The sequence below is a fragment of the Fukomys damarensis genome, unplaced genomic scaffold (assembly GCF_012274545.1).
Source record: "Fukomys damarensis isolate Sample0158 unplaced genomic scaffold, DMR_v1.0_HiC HiC_scaffold_9, whole genome shotgun sequence".
NCBI classification, from domain to species: Eukaryota; Metazoa; Chordata; class Mammalia; order Rodentia; family Bathyergidae; genus Fukomys; species Fukomys damarensis.
In genome coordinates, this window is record NW_022900921.1 from 40,327,950 (window position 1) to 40,346,232 (window position 18,283).

General features: G+C 39.0%; 1 protein-coding gene across 1 annotated transcript in view; it reads right to left on the reverse strand.

The window, feature by feature from the left end:
• Window positions 1-18,283, reverse strand: part of Acoxl (acyl-CoA oxidase like) — a 315,344-nt gene that overhangs the window by 152,380 nt on the left and 144,681 nt on the right.

The window sequence follows — 18,283 nt, forward strand, 5'->3', positions numbered from 1 at the left end:
TCCAAGGGTTGGTTGATGCCAGATAAATCTCCCCAAGGAATTAGTCTTAAAACACATCTACTGAATAAGCAGTGGACTTTGACTCACATCACTTTTTTTTTTTTTCAGTTTATAAGCATTTGCAATTGTTTCGGTGTTTTTTTACCCAATCAGTAAATGTAATCACTCAGGCATTGTCCAGCTGGATTATATTTCTAAACAGCAAACAGCAGCTACATGACTAACATGAAAGAAAAGGTCAAGGCCTATTTGCTGATAACCTTATCATCATGCTGGATCGCAGATCTCTTCTAGGACTTCCTCCTACTCCAATTTTGTACAGATATTTCTTTGCTCTGCTTCAGCCAGCTTTGCTGCTCTGTATGGGAGCACGCCCACACCCAGAGAAGAAATGGAGTAGTGAGGGACAGCAATGAGGAAACTCTCCACCAAAGGGAGTAGGGATAACAAATCTTGCTGCAAAGACTGCCCCAAGAACACAGTGAAGCCAGGAGTGGTAATTTCTAGTTTGGGATCATGATATGTTAATCAGATTTTCTATTGCTGGGATAAAAATATGTCATATACAACTTAAAGGAGAAAAGCTTTATGTTGTCTTATGATTCCAGATGAATCAGTCCATCGTTGGCTGGCTCCAAGGCAAAACATCATGGAAGAGGGTAAGATGGTAGAAAGCTGTTCCACCCATTGCAGCCAGGAAGCAAAAAGCAAGGAAAAGTGAGCCAGAGAGAAAGGAAGGGCTAGGGACAAGAATATAATTTCCAGGTCAGGTCCCCAGTGACTCACCTCCTCCAATCAGGCCCCATGTTCTAACAGCACATCCAGCTATATATTCAGCAATGGATTAACCTGTTGACGAGGATAGTGACCCCATGACCCAATCAATTTCCCAAAACCCCACCTCTAAGGGCCGGGAATTTAGCTCAGTGGTTCCACCACCTGCCTTGCAAGCGCAAGGACCCAAGTTTGATCCCTGGTGCCAAAAAAAAAAAAAAAAAAGCAAAACCAAAACCCCACCTCTAAGGGCCAGGAATTTAGCTCAGTGGTTCCACCACCTGCCTTGCAAGCGCAAGGACCCAAGTTTGATCCCTGGTGCCAAAAAAAAAAAAAAAAAGCAAAACCAAAACCCCACCTCTGAACATGTGAACCTGTGGGGGATATTCTTGATTCAAACCATAACACATGGCGGGGCCAGGGATTTGGCTCAGTGGCACAATGCCTGCCTCACAAGCACAAGGTGCTGCGTTCAATCCCAGGTACAAAAAAAAAACAAAAACAAAAAAACTCATGGGTACCAACATAAGCGGTACAAATGATGACAATAAGCATCCAGGTACAGGTTTCACATCAGGTACTGATGGCAAAGCGTTTAGAGCCTTCAGTGATAATGAACAGGTGGCTGAAGCATGCATGCCATAGGTTCACCACCACTGACCCAAGGGATAGGAAGTCTGCAGAAGGTCTCTGTAAAGATAAGGCTGTGCAGGACCAGAGCCAATACTGGGGCTTGAGCTATAGCTCTAGTCTAGAGAGGAAGGGAGTGGAATCCATGTGCTATTTCCAGGCTCCGGGCCTGTTTTTTAGACCCTGAGGATTTGGAGACAGCATTTGCTGAGAATGTGACCTGCCTCTTAGTCCAAAGCAGAACCTCAGAGAATCCAAACAGGCAGCTGCCATACATGTCTAATGAGTCATGGTAGAAGAAGGGAAGAAAAGAAAAGAGAATTTGGATCCTAGTGTAACCTGTTATTATGTCCATCAAAAGGGAAAGAAAAAAAGAATCAAGTATAATCATCACTCAGTGTCCATGGGGGACTGGCTCCAGAACCTTCTGTGGCTATCAAAATCCCTGGATGCTCAAGTCCTTCATACAAAGTGGCATAGTATTTGCACATAACCTATGCACATCCTCCTGCATACTTTATCTCCAGATTACTTATCATACCTAATACAATGTAAATGCTATATAAACCATAATTATACTATATTTTTAGGAAATAATGGCAAAAAGGCATCTGCACATATTCAGTACAGACAGAATTTTTTCTCAATACAGCATTTTTAATCTATGGTTGGTTGAATCCATGGATGTGGAATCCTCGTATACAGAGGACTAACTATACTTATTGAGGGCCTTGAATGGACAAGTTTTATGAGATATGGAAACTGAGGCTATCTACAGTAAGGTCCAAGGTCATAGCCCTTGCCAAGAGATTGTATTTACAGCAAACTGAGTGGCACCCTTTCCAAGGAACCTCTCTTACCTCTCCACAGAAGCAGAAATGCAGGGCTGGGGATTTAGCTCAATGGTTCCGGTGCCTGCCTTGCAAGCGCAAGGGCCTGAGTTTGATTCCCAGTACCAAAACCAAAAAAAAAATAAAAAGCAGAAATGCAAATCCAAAGCTATTTCTCCTACACCTCTCTCAAATTTTAAGAAATTCAATCTAGGTTTGCTTGAATATGGAAAAAAGAGATAATGTATAAATAAAGCTAAGTACCAAGAACTGAAGAACTTGCTTGACCCTGTCAATCCTTAAGGAAAGAAGGTGGGAAATAAAGAGAAGTAGCCAAGGCCGGAATCACATGATTAATTAGAGACAGTCAAGTTAGGCTCTTATGGCCAGCTGAGAGCTATGAAGGCAGAATTCCCACAAGGACAGATGAAGGGTTTTCATCACATCCAAACAAAGCCAGATTGATTCTCCACTTACATATTGAGATTAGGGGACCTAAATCCAGAACATATGTAAGCACAAAGCACTAGCCACTTGAATATCACATAACTGCATGCCAAGAGTAGCCCTGGCTTTGCCAACTTCTATTCCAGCCCCTCTCTGACTCACCAAAGAGGTTTGGAGTAATTTAGCTGAAGCTTACTTCAATTCTCTGGCCTGTACAATGGGAGTTTGGTGGGGAGACACCAGGGAATAGAGGAAGGGTTTTGAGAAAGAGTCTGGTCTAGTTGGTGGAACTCAACCATTATGAGAGGTCCAATTTCACTAGCACTGCCCACTGAACAGTGCTAAGCAGGTGAGGGACCTGCCCAGGTTCATGAAATGGCAAAGTCACAGATGAGATTCAAACTATGCTTGCCCTATTAGGGAGAACAATGCTCTGCTTTGGAGTAGAAGGGCAGAATTAGCAGACCTCACTTTGCATACAGCACAGTGATTTGGGTTCACAGGGCTCAAAGTTTGGCTCTGCAACCTTTTAGCACTTAACACAAGGCAAGTTATTTAATCTCTCTGACCTCCATTGCCTTCCTGCTTTCCTGCTTCTTTTAGATTAATTTGGTATTATTCCACTTTAATCACATATTAGCCTATAACTTTTTATTGTGTTTTAGTGATAGCCTTAAAATTTATAGTACAAGTTGAGCATCCCTAATCCAAAAATTGGAAACACAAAATGTACCAAAAGCTCAAAAAGTTTCAGGCTTCAGAGCACTTCAGCATTTCATTAGTGAAGTCTATGTTAATATGCCCAAATCCAATGAACTTGAACATCTGAAACATTTCTGGTGAAATCCCAAGCTTTTCAGATAAGTGAAACTCAACCTGGATAAATCTTTAAATTATCCCAGTATATTTTCCAGTGATGCTACATGACTTCATGTGTAGAATGAGGACCTTACAGTGGTATATTTTCTTTTCTTTCCTCCTGGCCTTTGTGCTAATGTCATACATTTTTTATGTTGTAAACATCACACTACATGGTTATTTTTGTTTTGTTTTGAAAGAGATTTATATACTGAGGCAATCCTATATATTTACCCATAAAGTTACTATTGTGATGATTTTCATTCCTTTGCATAAATCCATACTTATATTCAGTATCATTTTCCCTGAGCCTAAAAATTTTGCTTTAATATTTCCTGTAAAGTAGTAAAATCTTGTTGGTGAGGAGCCCTTTCAACTTTTGCAAGTCTGGAAGCATCTTTATTTTACTTTTGTTTTTGAAACATAATTTTGCTATATAGATAATTTTATATTATTTTTCCCTTTCATTACTTTAAAGATGGTGTTCCATTGTGTTCCCCTATACACACCTTTTGAACACTACACATGGATCTTTCACTTTCTTTTTCAATGGGTATTAGGAGAGCAAATTGAAATTTTTATATAGATTGAGATACATGTAAATTCCATGTAGGAAGAAGAAATAGTTTGCAGCAACGTAAATTTACTTAACAATTTTCTTTAAATTCAAGGATCATGTGAGGCTTCCACTGATCTACTAGAAATCAGTAATAAATGTTTCTTACTAAGTTTGTCTTATATGAAAGACAATAAAATCACTTCAAGATAAATTTGCTTATGACTTACGTGTTCCACAGTCTTCTGACTTGCCTTGTCCCCGATGAGAAATCTGTTGTCATCCTTATATCTGTTACTTTATATGGAACTTATCTTTTTTTAAATGTTTTTCAGCCTGGCTGATGAAGAAAGGCACTATTACCAGTCCTCTGGAAGCACTGGATGCTATTCCTTCTGACCCTTCCTGTGACTCTCCTTTCTTTGCCTTAACTCTTTCCTTACACAGTCACTAATCTGTACTCAGTTGCATATTCAAGGCAGATCTGTTGCAGATTTGAGTTCTCCCTCTGTCCAATACTCTTCCCTGTGATCTCTACATGTTTTGGTCTCCTGGAACTCTCAGCTATGTATCTTCAATTCAGGGAGTTTATTGGGTTCTGCCTTGGTTTCCTCTCTTGAGGCACAGCCTGGAAACTCAAGACAGCAAACTGGGGCAATTGTAGGGCATATATGGTTTATTCCCTCTCTCTCAAAGATTACTGTCCTTCATTGGCTGCTGTCCAGTGTCTTGCAAACTACTCAGCACATACATATTGACTTCTTTGGGGTTGTTTAGGTAAGACAGGTATATCTTCAGCCTGTTACTCCAATTTGGCTAGAAGTCCCCAGTGCTGAAAGCTCAGCACCTCCCAATTCCATGCACAGTGCACAGTGCCTTCTCACACTACTTGATCCTCAAGATAGGACATGCCTAATACACTCTTCCACATATAGAGCAAATTTACCAATACTTACAGTGATTCTTAATCAGCAGTCATTAAGGCTATAATATGCTTGTATGAACATGAATGACAACAGGTTTGACCAGAATGGTACACTTAATTATAAGATGTTGGAGAAGAAATTCTTTCTTGTATGAAACCTCATCTACCCTAGGATATATGTGCAAAAAGTGACTGACTATGCTGCAATGGTAAAAATAGAAAAATTACAGCCTGGAAGCAAAAGAATTAAAAGATTAAAATGTGATTCAATTCTAAAGTTTCACTTCTATTTGTGTTCTGCATTTACCTACATCACCACTAAGAATGTTCTTTAAGTGACAAAATATAACCCTTCAAGCATTCAACCTATCATCCAAAGAAAGCAAGAACTTTCAAAAGTCCTGTAAAAACAGCCAACCTAAGACTCTGTCATGCTTTCCTGACACAGGGTAATGTTATTAAAATCAGCCACTGAGTGTTATGGAAACATCAATTTGTAGAGTGAAAGAATCTCAGAATCCAAAGGGTTCCATGGAGAAGCTCCAGAGTAACAGTACTGGGATCACAGACTCTTACATAGACCAAAATCCAAAATAAGCCAAGCAGGTAAAAAGAAAAACTCATGTTTTTTCAATGCTTCTGAGACAAAAGCCCTATTCTTTTCTATTTTTCATTAAAAATCCTAACATCCTGGCCTCAGCAGAAGCCACCCCAAGGCCTGGAATAGAAATGTATTCCCCTGACACGCCAGCTTCTTTCTGTCACCTCAGACACAGTCCACTGACCTTCCTTTCCCTACTATAAATATAGCGAGACCCTTTCCCTTTGATCAATGAATCTGGGCTGTGTTCTGCAACAGCTGGCTGTACACGCCAGCTTCTTTCTGTCACCTCAGACACAGTCCACTGACCTTCCTTTCCCTACTATAAATGAATCTGGGCTGTGTTCTGCAACAGCTGGCTATGACACACCAGCAGGTCATGAAATCGGTTTAAGGCATTATGACTAGCTTTTCTTAAAGTGACATAAAATACAAAGAAAAAAACTAGATCACATCACAATAGGGCAGTATTTTTTTCATGAAATTTCTTTCAATGTCATGTGGGTATGTATGTTTGTAAATACTGGATTGAAATGAAAAATATGCCTTTTACTTTGGGTTATGATCAAAAGAATTTGAAAACTACTGACCCAGAAACTATTAAACATTCTGTGCTTAACTGTTGGTAGAAGTGGAAATTAATATAACCTTTGCTTACAATGCCAATGTCACTTAAATAACTAATTACAAGAAAACATTCAAAGTACACAAAAATCTAGCAAACAAAACAAAGTTAGGTAGTTGAATGCTTTCTATAGTATCACTTATAAAAATGGAAGAAAATTATATAACTTGAGCAATTGGTTCAATGAATTATAGTACAGCTACATGATAAATGGTACCAGTCATTAAAGTTTACTGCACAGGAGTGATCTGAAGGATTATTCATATCAACTCTTAGATGCAAATGAGAGACTGAAAAATTTAAAACTCATACACAATGCAGAGAAAGAATATGGTGCAAAAAAACTCAGACATCTCTGAAGTGTAACTGTGGCATATATTTGCTTTCTTCGTGTGCTTTTCTGTGTTTTCAAAACTTTCTACAATGCCTTTCTTTTGTATTAGTAAAAATAATACAATAAATATGATTTAAAATCTGCTTTACTCAGGAAAGAAGCTGCTTTCCCCAGGTGATGCTCATGTTAGGCAATAAAACAGTAAAGTTAACGATTGAGAGAATCAGGATTTCACAAGGCTCAATGGTTACAGTGGAGAGGCCAACATAAGGTGGTAGATAAACTCAGATCTTGGTAAACTGCACAATTATTTCCCATCCTCTCATCTTCAAAAATCTCTAGCTCCTAAACTAGACACATGACATCAAAATTTGTCCCCAGGAAATAAACTGTCAAAATGGGCACCCTTGCTCTGAATATGAGTGGCTTATAGGCAAAGCCAAGGTTCTTTCTCTCCAAAAAGTAACAATAAAGTCATATTCTTAAAATAAAGTATTTGGGGTAAAAAATAAAGACCAAAGCAGACAAGTTTTGTGGAGTAATCCCAAGTTCAAAGAATAAGGGGGGAAATGGATACATAGGGCAGTTATTCATTCACTCATTCCATCATTCAATCTCTCTTTCAGAGCATCTGCCTGTCAACCCATCAGCTGCTCATCACTCAATCCTTGGCTTCTTTCTGCATACACCACACTATTACCAGCCTTAGTCTGTTGTTACAGACCAGCCTCAGTTTGCTCATTTATAAAATGGGTCAGCAAGCATCACTGACACTGTTGAGTGCCCACCACATCCCCAACCCCAAATGAAGGCTTTGTCTCTGTGAATATAGTCAGTGGCACTGTGGTTTTGGGGCTGGTGGGCAAGACCCAAGCGCTGATCACAGATCTGCTGTGTGGATAAGGTGCTTCCCTTCTTCTGGGTCTAATTCATTTCTCTTGCAGTGCTTTCCTCCTCAGCACCCTCACTTGGACTCATCCCCTGCCTACCCCATGTCCGTCAAATGCCATATCCCTCTCTTCATTCTGTGAACACGTGTCCCCTGCCTGTGATACTGTGATATAATAAACAGTCATGTGGTCATCATCTATGGTCCTGCCACAGGGCTCCTAATATAATACAATAAGTGTGTATTTGTTCTCTGTCCCCAGCTCAGAATTCCTAAAATGCTTGTCATTTCCTGCATTGTAGGGGTGGGAGGGGCACATTCTGTCCTAATATTTGGTTTTTGGCCCTGGTTCCTGACCCAGAGCTCTTAAATCCTTTGGAATTTCCTGGGTGTTAGGTGATCTTTTGTCCTATAGTGGAATCTTGTAATGAGCTCCTGGACAGTTTCAGGGTGGGGGCTGTTCACCTCAGTGATAAAGTCACAATAAGAAGCTCGGAATGTTCATCCTTTCCTCCCATCTTCTAGGAAGGGGAGAGGGATTGGATATTTAATTTGGAGGTGGTGGAAGCTGCAATGATTTTGGCAATTACAACAATCAGTCTTCAAATTTTGGACCTATGAAGGGAAGAAACTTTGGAGACAGAAGCTCTGGGCCCTATGGTGATGGAGGCCAATACTTTGCCAAACCATGAAATCAAGGTGGCTATGGCAGTTCCAGCAGTAGCAGTAGCTATGGAAGTGGCAGAAGGTTTTAATGCTGCCAGGAACCAAAGCTTAGCAGGAGAAGAGAGCCAGAGAAGTGACAGGGAAGCTACAGGTTACAACAGATTTGTGAACTCAGCCAAGCACAGTGGTGGTAGGGTCCAGCTGCTACAAAGAAGACATGTTTTAGACAATACTCATGTGTATGGGCAAAATAACTTGAGGACTGTATTTGTGACTAACTATATAACAGGTTATTTTGATTTCTGTTCTGTGGAAAGTGTAAAGCATTCCAACAAAGGGTTTTAATGTAGACTTTTTTTTTGCACCCATGTTGTTGATTGCTAAATGTAAGTCTGATCATGACATTCAATAAATGTGTTAACATTTTATTCACAATCACGCCCATGTGGCAAATAATAACCATGAAAATATGTGATCAGAAAGTTTGGTGAGTATTCCCACCTGCCAGGAGGGTATTGCGCCCCAATACCATGGGAAAATCCTGTGCTCCAGACCCTTCCAGACTTCAGCCTATGCATCTCTTCAAAGGGATGGCAGCCTTGCTTACACCCTGATTCTAGAACAGTAAGATACATTTTGGATGCCTGACTTCCAGAGCTATAGGGTAAAAAATTTTAAGTCACCAAATTTGTGACATTTAGAATAGTCCTAACTTCGTAAGATTTAGATTGTATATCATTCTTATTAGCATGAAGTCTCACACTACCTCATTCCATCCCATTCAGGACACAAATCATCCCTTTATTCACATAGCCACACTGGACGCACTGATACTAATCATTTAGTAAGTGTCTCAGTTAGCACATCAACTGCCACAGTATCACAATACTTGTGCTTAAGCATCTCTATATCACAGTTCTAATACCGTAGCCAGTGCCTAACTATTCATCCCACCTCATCACAGGAAGAAGGGTAAGAAAAATACAAGGAGATATTTTGAAAGACAGATTACAGTCACATAACATTTTTACAGTATAGTGCTATAATTGTTCTATTTTATTACTAGTTATTATAGTTAATCTCTGACTATGCCTAAAATTTATAATGTTCATCCCCCTCTCTTCTTTACAATAGTGCAAAATGCCATCATTGGAGGGTTCTGCTTTCCCTCTCCCTCCCTCCCTTTGAATATCTTCCTATTAGTCTTGTTTTAGAGTCTCTTTCAATGAGTTATTGTTTTTAAGTAATACCAAAAGCAAAATTTTTACTGAACTCTTTCTATGTTCAGTCAAATTTAGGACACAGCGGGAACCCCAGGACCAGGGTTTAGAGTCAAGGATGCTCAACTTCCAAGCAATTAAAACTCTAGAAAGATCCAGAGAAGTGCCTTCAAGCAGGGCCTCACGGGATCCTGGTCTTCACAGCAGAAGCTCCAGAGGTTGGAGATTGATAGGAGAGAAGGTGCTCAGAGGTGTTGATTCACTGATTGTTCTTCATCAGCTGAGATGATTATTTTTTTTCTATATAATGTTAATATGGTGAGTTAAAAAGATAGGTTTTTCAATTAAGATGATCTAACATTCCTGAAGATAAATCTCTCTTTTAAAAATCTATGTGATTTGTTAATATTTTGTTTACAAGAGATACTGGTCCTTGTTGGGTTTTGGTATCAAAGTAGTAATCCTAAAATGAGTGAGGAAGTTTTCCTTTTGCCTTTATTTTCTCAAAAAGTCTGTATAAAATTCATATGTCTCCTTTTCTTAACTATTTAATGGATTTCAACAATAATATTAGATAGGGATGTCCATGTTTTCTACTTGTTTTGATTCACTTTTAGAAATATATCTTGTTCAAAATTGTTTCTATTTTATATATGTTATCAATGTATCAGCATTACCACAATAACAATAATATGTAATTTTATCCCTTTAATTTTCATAGGATCTGTAATGATGTTCTTTTATTCCAGATACTGGTAATTTCTACCTCTTTTATCTTGATTAACCTAGCTAATGATCTATCAAGTTCATCTATCTTCTGAAAGACAAACATGATTTTTGACTTATGCTTCCTCTTCTCTTTGGTCATTTTTTCCCCTTGGTTTCGGCTCTCAATTTTATTATTCTTCTACTTACTCTGGGATTAATTCCTCTTATTATAGCTTATTAAAATGAAATTTACACCACAGACTTTGGCTCTTTCTCCTTCCCTAATATAAGCATTTAAAGTTATAAAATTTCCTCTGAATGCTGCTTTAGCTGCATAACATAAATTTTGATATGTCGTGTTTTGTTTCAATTTAGTTCAAAATACTTTCTAATTTTCCTTGTAATTTCTTCATTTATCTATGAACTACATATATCATTTAGTTAAGATTTCGAGATTACTTCATATATTTTTCTGATATTTATTTTTACTTTAACTGGATTCTAGTAAGGTAACATACTCTATTATTTTAAATTCAATTGGCCTGTGTTAATAAATATTCCATGTACACTTTAAGAGGATATGCACACCTATGTTTATAGCGGCAGTTTATAATAGCTAAAACTTGAAACAGCCCATCTGCCCATCAGTTGGAGACTGGATAAAGAAGATGTGGTTTTTCTATAGAATGGAATACTACTCAGCCCTAAAGAATGAGAAATTAGAGTCATTCATAGAAAAATGGATACATTTTGAGGATATACTCCTAGGTGAAATAAATAAGTCACACATGTACAAATACTGAATAGTTTCTCTGGTGTGAAAACTATAATGGTACATAAGATCCTAATGAAATAATTGACAATGTGAAATAGGAAGAAAAGGGCTAAAGGTGTAGGGAAAGTGGGAAGGGTAGGGGAAAGGTAATAAGGGAAAAAAATGAGAAAATGAAAAAATGGAAATAAAGTATTTGTAAATAGAGAAGGGAGGAGGGGGTGAAGGGATGGCAGGAACAAGGGGAAAAAACAAGAACCAACAGCTGTCATATAAAGGTACATAAGATCCCCATAATGAATGCAACTGTACTGTATACCTAAAATGTACCAATAAACTTAATGAGAGAAAAAGAAAGAGAATGAGTAATCTGTTGTTGTTGAATAATGTTCTATAAGTGTCATTTAGGTTAAATTCTTATTCATAATGTTATTCATATCATTTATATCATCACCAATTTTCTGCTTATTAAATAAATTAGACAGCAGAATTGATATCTGCAATGATAATTTTGGATTTGTTCATTTCTCCTTTCAGTACTGTCCGCTTTTTGCTTCTTTTACTATGGGGCTACTTTATCAGATCCACACACGTTCTGAATGTTTTGCCTCCTTGATTACAAGACTGCTTTATCATTGGTAACATTCTCTTCTTTAATGTGTATTTAACTTGATATCAATATATCTATTCTGGTTTTCTTGTGGTTGGTATTCACAGATGTAAACTTTTGGATTATTTTTCTTTAAATCTATTTGCCTTTATGTTTTAAATAGGTTTCTTGTAGAAAGCATCTAATTGAATCTTCAGTTTTAAATTACACTTGATAATCTCCAAGTGCCTGTTTATTCATATATAGTATAATTTCAGTGGGATTGAGTTTAGAACAGTTATCTTGCAGTTTTTTTCCTATTTATCCTATATATTCTTTTCTTCCTTTTTTTTTTTCCTCTTCTGGCTTCCTTTGGTTCATTGAACAATTTGTTAGCTTTTTAACTATGTCACTATTTTTAGTAAGTTTTCTCGTGTTTAAATTTGTCTTTGACTTCCAAATGTTCTTCAAATAGTGTTATACTGCACAGATAATACAGAAGCCTGTGACAATACAATATACTTCCTCTCCACTCTCCTGACCATCTGCTCCTATTTAGATTTTATATATAAAGATATATAGAGATAGACACATAGCATATATCATATGGATGTTTCTTCTTTATATGTAGAAGACCTATATAGAAGACATATTTAGACTTCATTGCTATTTCCTTTTAAAAATTTTTTTCCTTTATTCCACATTACTGAGAAATGATTCACTTACAATGGACTGCATTCACTCACCATGCACCATTTAGCTGACATCTGTACACACTCAAGAGAACATTACCACAATCAAGCTACAAAACATTTCCAATACCCCCCTCTGAAATGCCTCCTGTCTCTTGTAGTCCATCCCTTCCTCTAACCCCTTCCCAAGGTAACCATTGACCTGTTCTTTGTCACTACAGATTAGTTGTATTTCATGTAAATGGGATTTTACAGTATGTGTCCTTCTTGATTATTTCAATGAGCACACTGCATTCAGACTCATCCATATTACCACATAAGGTAATAACTGTTTATTTTCCTTGCTAATTAGAATTCCATTTTATTCAATGCATATATCATACACCACTGATGTAGGCACTTGTTGATGAACATTTTGGTTTCCAGTTTGATTCTATTACAAACAACATGGCTATGAAAATTCATACAAATCTTAAAGGAGATATATTTTCATTTCTCTTCAGTAAACACATGTGTAGAAGTGGAATGGTCAGGTCATGTGGTAGCTATATTTTTAACTTTTAAGGAATTGTCACCCCTTCTTACCTTCCTACCAGCAGTATATAAGAATTCTTGTTGTTCTACATCCCACTCAACTGTTGATTTTTTTTTTTTCCTGCTGTTTAGTGTTAGTCATCCAGGGGCCATGTAATTGTAGCTCTCTGTGATTTGAATTTGCATTTCCCTGCTGACTAATGATCATGAGCATCTTTTTATGTGTCTACTGACTGATCATTCATATAACTTATTTTGTTAATCATCTAGTCAAATCTTTCAGCTACTTTTTATTGGCTTCCTAGTTGTATTTTTAATGAATATTTTCTTTACATGTTCTGGAATCAACCCATTATCTGTCCCATTTTGTACCTTACCTTTTTATTTCTTTAATTTCAAAAGTTAATTTGGACTCAAGGCATTTATCTTCTTCCATCTTTGGAGATTTTTCTTATATCCAAACATCCTATTACTTGTTTTCTCAAAGAAACACACATACAAAAGATATTACATTGAGCTGTACTACAGCAAAAAGCAAAGACTACCACTATCCAACCAGATAACTGAAATCATTAAGCTGAGGCAAATTGATAATTTGTGGAAGTCATTATTTGCTTAATCAGCAAGCACCTGGATGAAAAGAAATGGTTGCATTAAGCAACTACTATAAGCAAAGGGCTAATGCATTTTTTGTTTAGCTTAGTCCTTACAGTAGCCCTGTGAAATCAAAAATTGTATCCTGTTTACACTTGAGCTCAACTAAGGTTACACATTTAAGTCAAGGTTCCATACATGTTAGGGAAGAGCTGGGATACAAACCCAGATGCTTCTAGTCCTAAATAGTATGTGTTTTTATTATAAATAATGTGTCTTTTAGAACCCCAAGCAAGTTTTTTATTTTAATCTATGCAGTAGTGTGCCCTGGCTGTGACTACAATATGACTCTCACAGAAATCAATTAAGGTCATTTTAGAAAATAATTACATGATTCCCAACTGACCTCTCCAATCTCTCCTCTCCTCTCTCTCTTCTCTCTCTCCCTCTACCCCCCCCCGACACTTGCATATACCCTTCTCCAGTCCCCAGGGAGGAAATAGGTAGGAAATAAGAAACCAGTCATCAGTAAGAAAAGAATCCCGAGCCCTTCTTGCCAAGGTTTGTTGAGAGCTTGCTGTAATGAGTGTGTGTGACTTGACTTCACCTGCCAGGTGCAGTACCCGCTACAGGACAGCCTTCAACTGCCAGACCAAGAGGTGCATCTGGCAGCTCTCATTCCTGAAGGTTATCTTGAAAAGGGAGTCTGAGAAGCTTTGCACGTTTGGTGTGTGTGTCACAGTTCAGGGGGAGCATGTTTTAAGAAAATCTGTTATAAGAAAGTTCAGCATAGCCCAGAAGAAATACTAGGAAATAAATATTTTTGTGGCAAATTTATTCCTCATTTTTAAATGAGTCTGTTTAGCAGGTTAGACTTCTAACTCTCTGTTTACAAACTACATCCACTCAAATAACAGGCAAAGGAAAAGGGAGTATTTGAATACACCTTCATGGTAAGATTCATGAGAAACACAAACAAGATATTTCTGAAGCTGATAAAGTCAGTGGGAGAGCAGAATTTAATTTACAAAAGTTTATTTTACATGGCAAGAGCAAACAAGACTTTTTGGTGATAACATACTAAAATTATATTAAAAACACCAGCATTCCCTGGATGATGGATGTTCAAAGTGCTGAACTATCCTGAATTCTATTTACACAGGACAGGACCTCAGTGATTCTGCAGACTGTGAAGTGTCATTCACTCATCCACTGAGTCAACAAATACTAATGAGTTCTCACTTTGTGTGAGGCACAGTTCTAGGTGCTATAGAAACATTAATTTAAAAAAAAAAAGACAGCCAGTTGGGAAACACACACCGATAATCCCAGCTACAGTAAACAGCTGAATATGTGTCAGCTATGATCTTAACTTTGGCCTCATAGGTGCTGGGTAGAAAAATTGTCCTGGAGAGTAACTGCATCCAGTTGAAAGACAGAGATGTAAGCAATGTTGAGGCCCCTTTTGGTCTGGAACCCAGCCAGGATGGCTTCAGCTGCCCATTTGGCCAAGAATAAATAAATAAGAGGCAGACCCAAAACAATCCTCTGCACTGCAAATATAACATTTTAAAAAGTTGGAAGCCACTTTCTGAGCTAGGATGTTCATTTTTGTAGCAAGTCCCACTAGATGATTTCAAAGAGAGGTATCAGCTTCCCCAGCCAGCTCTCTCTGAACTGGTAGCTCCAACTACCAGCTCCGTCTGAATTCCTCTATAAATAAAACCTTGGCTTCAGAGACCATCGAGTGGTTCAAATGTAAAGTGTCAAACAATCCTTTGGCCAAGTATGATGTCAATACACTGCTCTCATTCCATTAACTGAAGCAACCTCTGCAGACAGCTGGGCACTACTACATGTGAAGTTGACAAATTAAGGACCCGTGACTTCCATGCTCATAGAAGTCACAATCTCAAACCAAGAGCAGTGTGCAGTGATGAGAGAGGCCCAGGTGCTACTTTAAGGAGCTCCTAAGAGGCCTTCTTATTCTAGGACAGAAATGGTAGAGGTGACAGCCTGAGCTGTGTCTCAGTGAAGTAAGATAAGGCAAGGGTGTGAGGGTTGAATGAATGCTGGAGGGAGGCTGGGGAGGGTACCTGTAGGAAGGGCTCTGGCTGAAAGACTATAAGCTCAAGGATGGGGCAAGGAGCCATCCATGGAGTGATGGAGGACAGTGAAGGACAGAGAGGGGGAGATCAGCAGGGACCAGACAAGGGGAAAGTGCTCCAAGACATGTGAAGGAGCATGAGTTTTACCCAGTGCAGAAGGAGGGTCCAGGAGGGTCCCAGTGAGAACTCATATTTTATTTCAGGGGAATGGTGGTAGTGGACTTGAAAATGGATAAGTGGGGGAGTGAGGCTAGGGAGGGAGTAGGTGAGGTGAGAAGGAGGGAGGTAAAATCAACAGAATGTGAAAATTGGTGGGATGGGAAGATAGAAACGTTGAAGAGTCTAGGAGGTGCTGAACATAAAAACTATTCCTATTTAATGAGCATTTGGTACCCTGCTCGGTACAGTCCAAATATTTACTCATTTAACCCTAATAACACTCTAAGTCAGGTATTATTCCTGTTTTTAAATGGGGAAATAGAGACACACCATGTCAGCAGCTTTCCCAACACTGCACAATCATTAAATGGAATCAAGATTCAGATGCCCAGCGTAGAATCCCTGAGGGCCTGGTGTGTGGCACACTGGTGTTTAGGATGTTCCAAGCACTGTCCTGAGCACATTCCGGTTGCTAACTGATTTAATTCCCAGCCACTCTCTGAAGTAGGTCCTGAAGACAGCTCACTGTTTCCACTGAGGGGATTCACATTCAGAGGACTCAAGTAACTGTCCACAAGCCTGGTGAGTGGAGGAGCTAGATTCTGACCCAGGGCATCTCAGCAGCTGCCCACCCCCTCAGAGCCTTTCCTCCTGCTTTCTCCTGTGTGGGACTCTCAGGATTGGTTTGGGGGTGGGTTCAGAGAAGAAAAACATGAGTAGCCTCGGGAGACCATGAAGAAGTGGATTTGGGCTGCTGCGTATGCAGGGGCTGTGAAGCAGGAAGAGCTGACTGAAACATGGAAATACCAGAGCCTGGAGACTGAGAAGAGGACTAACAGCAGGAACTGAACAGCCCACCATTAAGGGCTCAGATGAAGGTGACCAATCAGTCACAAAGCCTCCGCAAGGAAGAACTCTGCCATCACAGCCAGTAGATGTGAACAGAGAAGACAATGAGGGGGATGCAGCACATATGTCCATGAGGCCCAGACTTCTGTGTCCACCAGCAGGGCAGTGAGTGAGGAAGCATGCAGGGTGTGCCAACCCTCAACAGTGAGAAGGGTCCCTGGGCACCATGGGCCCCACTGAAGGAGGTCGAGAAGACGACCCAAGCATGGCACCCACACCAAAGGCAGAAAACAGGAATTCCACCTGGCTGCACCTGTTGTGTTAGCCAACAAATCCTCAGTGTCTGGAGAGGTACCTGGTGCACAGATGGTTGAGGGAGAAATGAGGGCCATCCCCTCCAGAGGAGACAGGCAGTGGAAAGCCCCAGAGGTTCCTCTGGAAGCCACCACTGCAGTGCTGTTGAGCTCCTTCTCTGAAGCCCCCACAAGCTGGCCTTTCCCTCACCAAGCAGGCACAGCCCAGCACTGAGCAGCAGAGGGTCTCATCTCTTCCAAGGGCAAACAGCCAGAAGACCCCCATTCTGCTATGGTTTGAATATGGTTTGTCCCCCTAGAACTCACACAGGAGTTTAACTCCTGAAGTCAGATGTTATGGGATAAAGAGGGTGAAAACTTAGTCTGACTGTGATGCTTACAAGTGGGACCTTTGGGAGGTGATTAGCTTAGATTTGATCATTAGAATGGAGACCTCCCCTGATTGAGTTGTAGCTTTATAAGGAGGAGAAAGATGACACAGAGAGACACATGTATTCCTGCCATGACATGCTACCAAATACAGCCCTGTGTAGTCTGTGACACACTGTTTGCATTTTCAACCACCAAAACTGTGCAAAGTTGGTTGTATGCAAAGAATATTAAGTGATACCCATATTCTTTTAAATGTCTGGGTTTTCCACTAGTAATGTAGAGAGGGGAGTATTTTGTTCATATGTACTTTAGCCATTAAATTAGACAGTCTTTAGCTTCTCTTAGTTAATGCGAACCCTTTGGTGTGCTTGAGGAGACAGGGTAGTTTCATATAAATTTTGCCTAAATCAAACAGCCCACTCTAAATGTTAAATTTTTAAATGTCAAATTTTGATGAGCCCTCTATCTGGGAAGTGATAACAGCATGCTTAATTTTCAGTGGTGGCTAAAAACAGAAAATTCTGGGATTTCTTACTATTAAAGCTTCATCAAGAGAAATTGATAGGGACTATTCTTGATCAGTTGAATAGATACCAATGTCAGTGTATGGGAAACTTTTCTTAAAACTTGTTGATGTATTATTTTGATTCATTTTTTGTGGCATTTGGTGCAATAAACCTTTGGAATTTACCTTGAAGAAAACTGTGAGCTAAAGAAATCCATTTCTTATGCAAGGGTGGTTCAACATACGAAAGTCAATAAGTGTAATACATTATATTAACAAAGTCAAGGACAAAAACCATATGATGCTCTCAATAGATGCAGAAAAAGCATTTGATAAAATTCAACACCCATTCATGATAAAAACCCTGCAAAAAATTGAAATAGATGGTCTATACCTCAATTTAATAAAGGCTATCTATGAAAAACCATCAGCCAACATCATATTGAATGGCCAAAAACTGAAAACTTTCATGTTAAAATCAGGAACAAGACAAGGATGCCCATTTTCACCACTTCTCTTCAATATAGTTCTGGAAACATTAGCCACAGCAATTAGACAAGAGAAAGAAATGAAAGCAATAAAGATAGGAAAGGAAGAAGTTAAACTGTCATTATTTGCTGATGATATGATACTCTACATTGAAGATCCAAAAAAACTCCACCAAAAAACTTCTAGACTTAATTGACAGATTCAGTAGAGTATCTGGATACAAGGTGAATACCCAAAAATCAA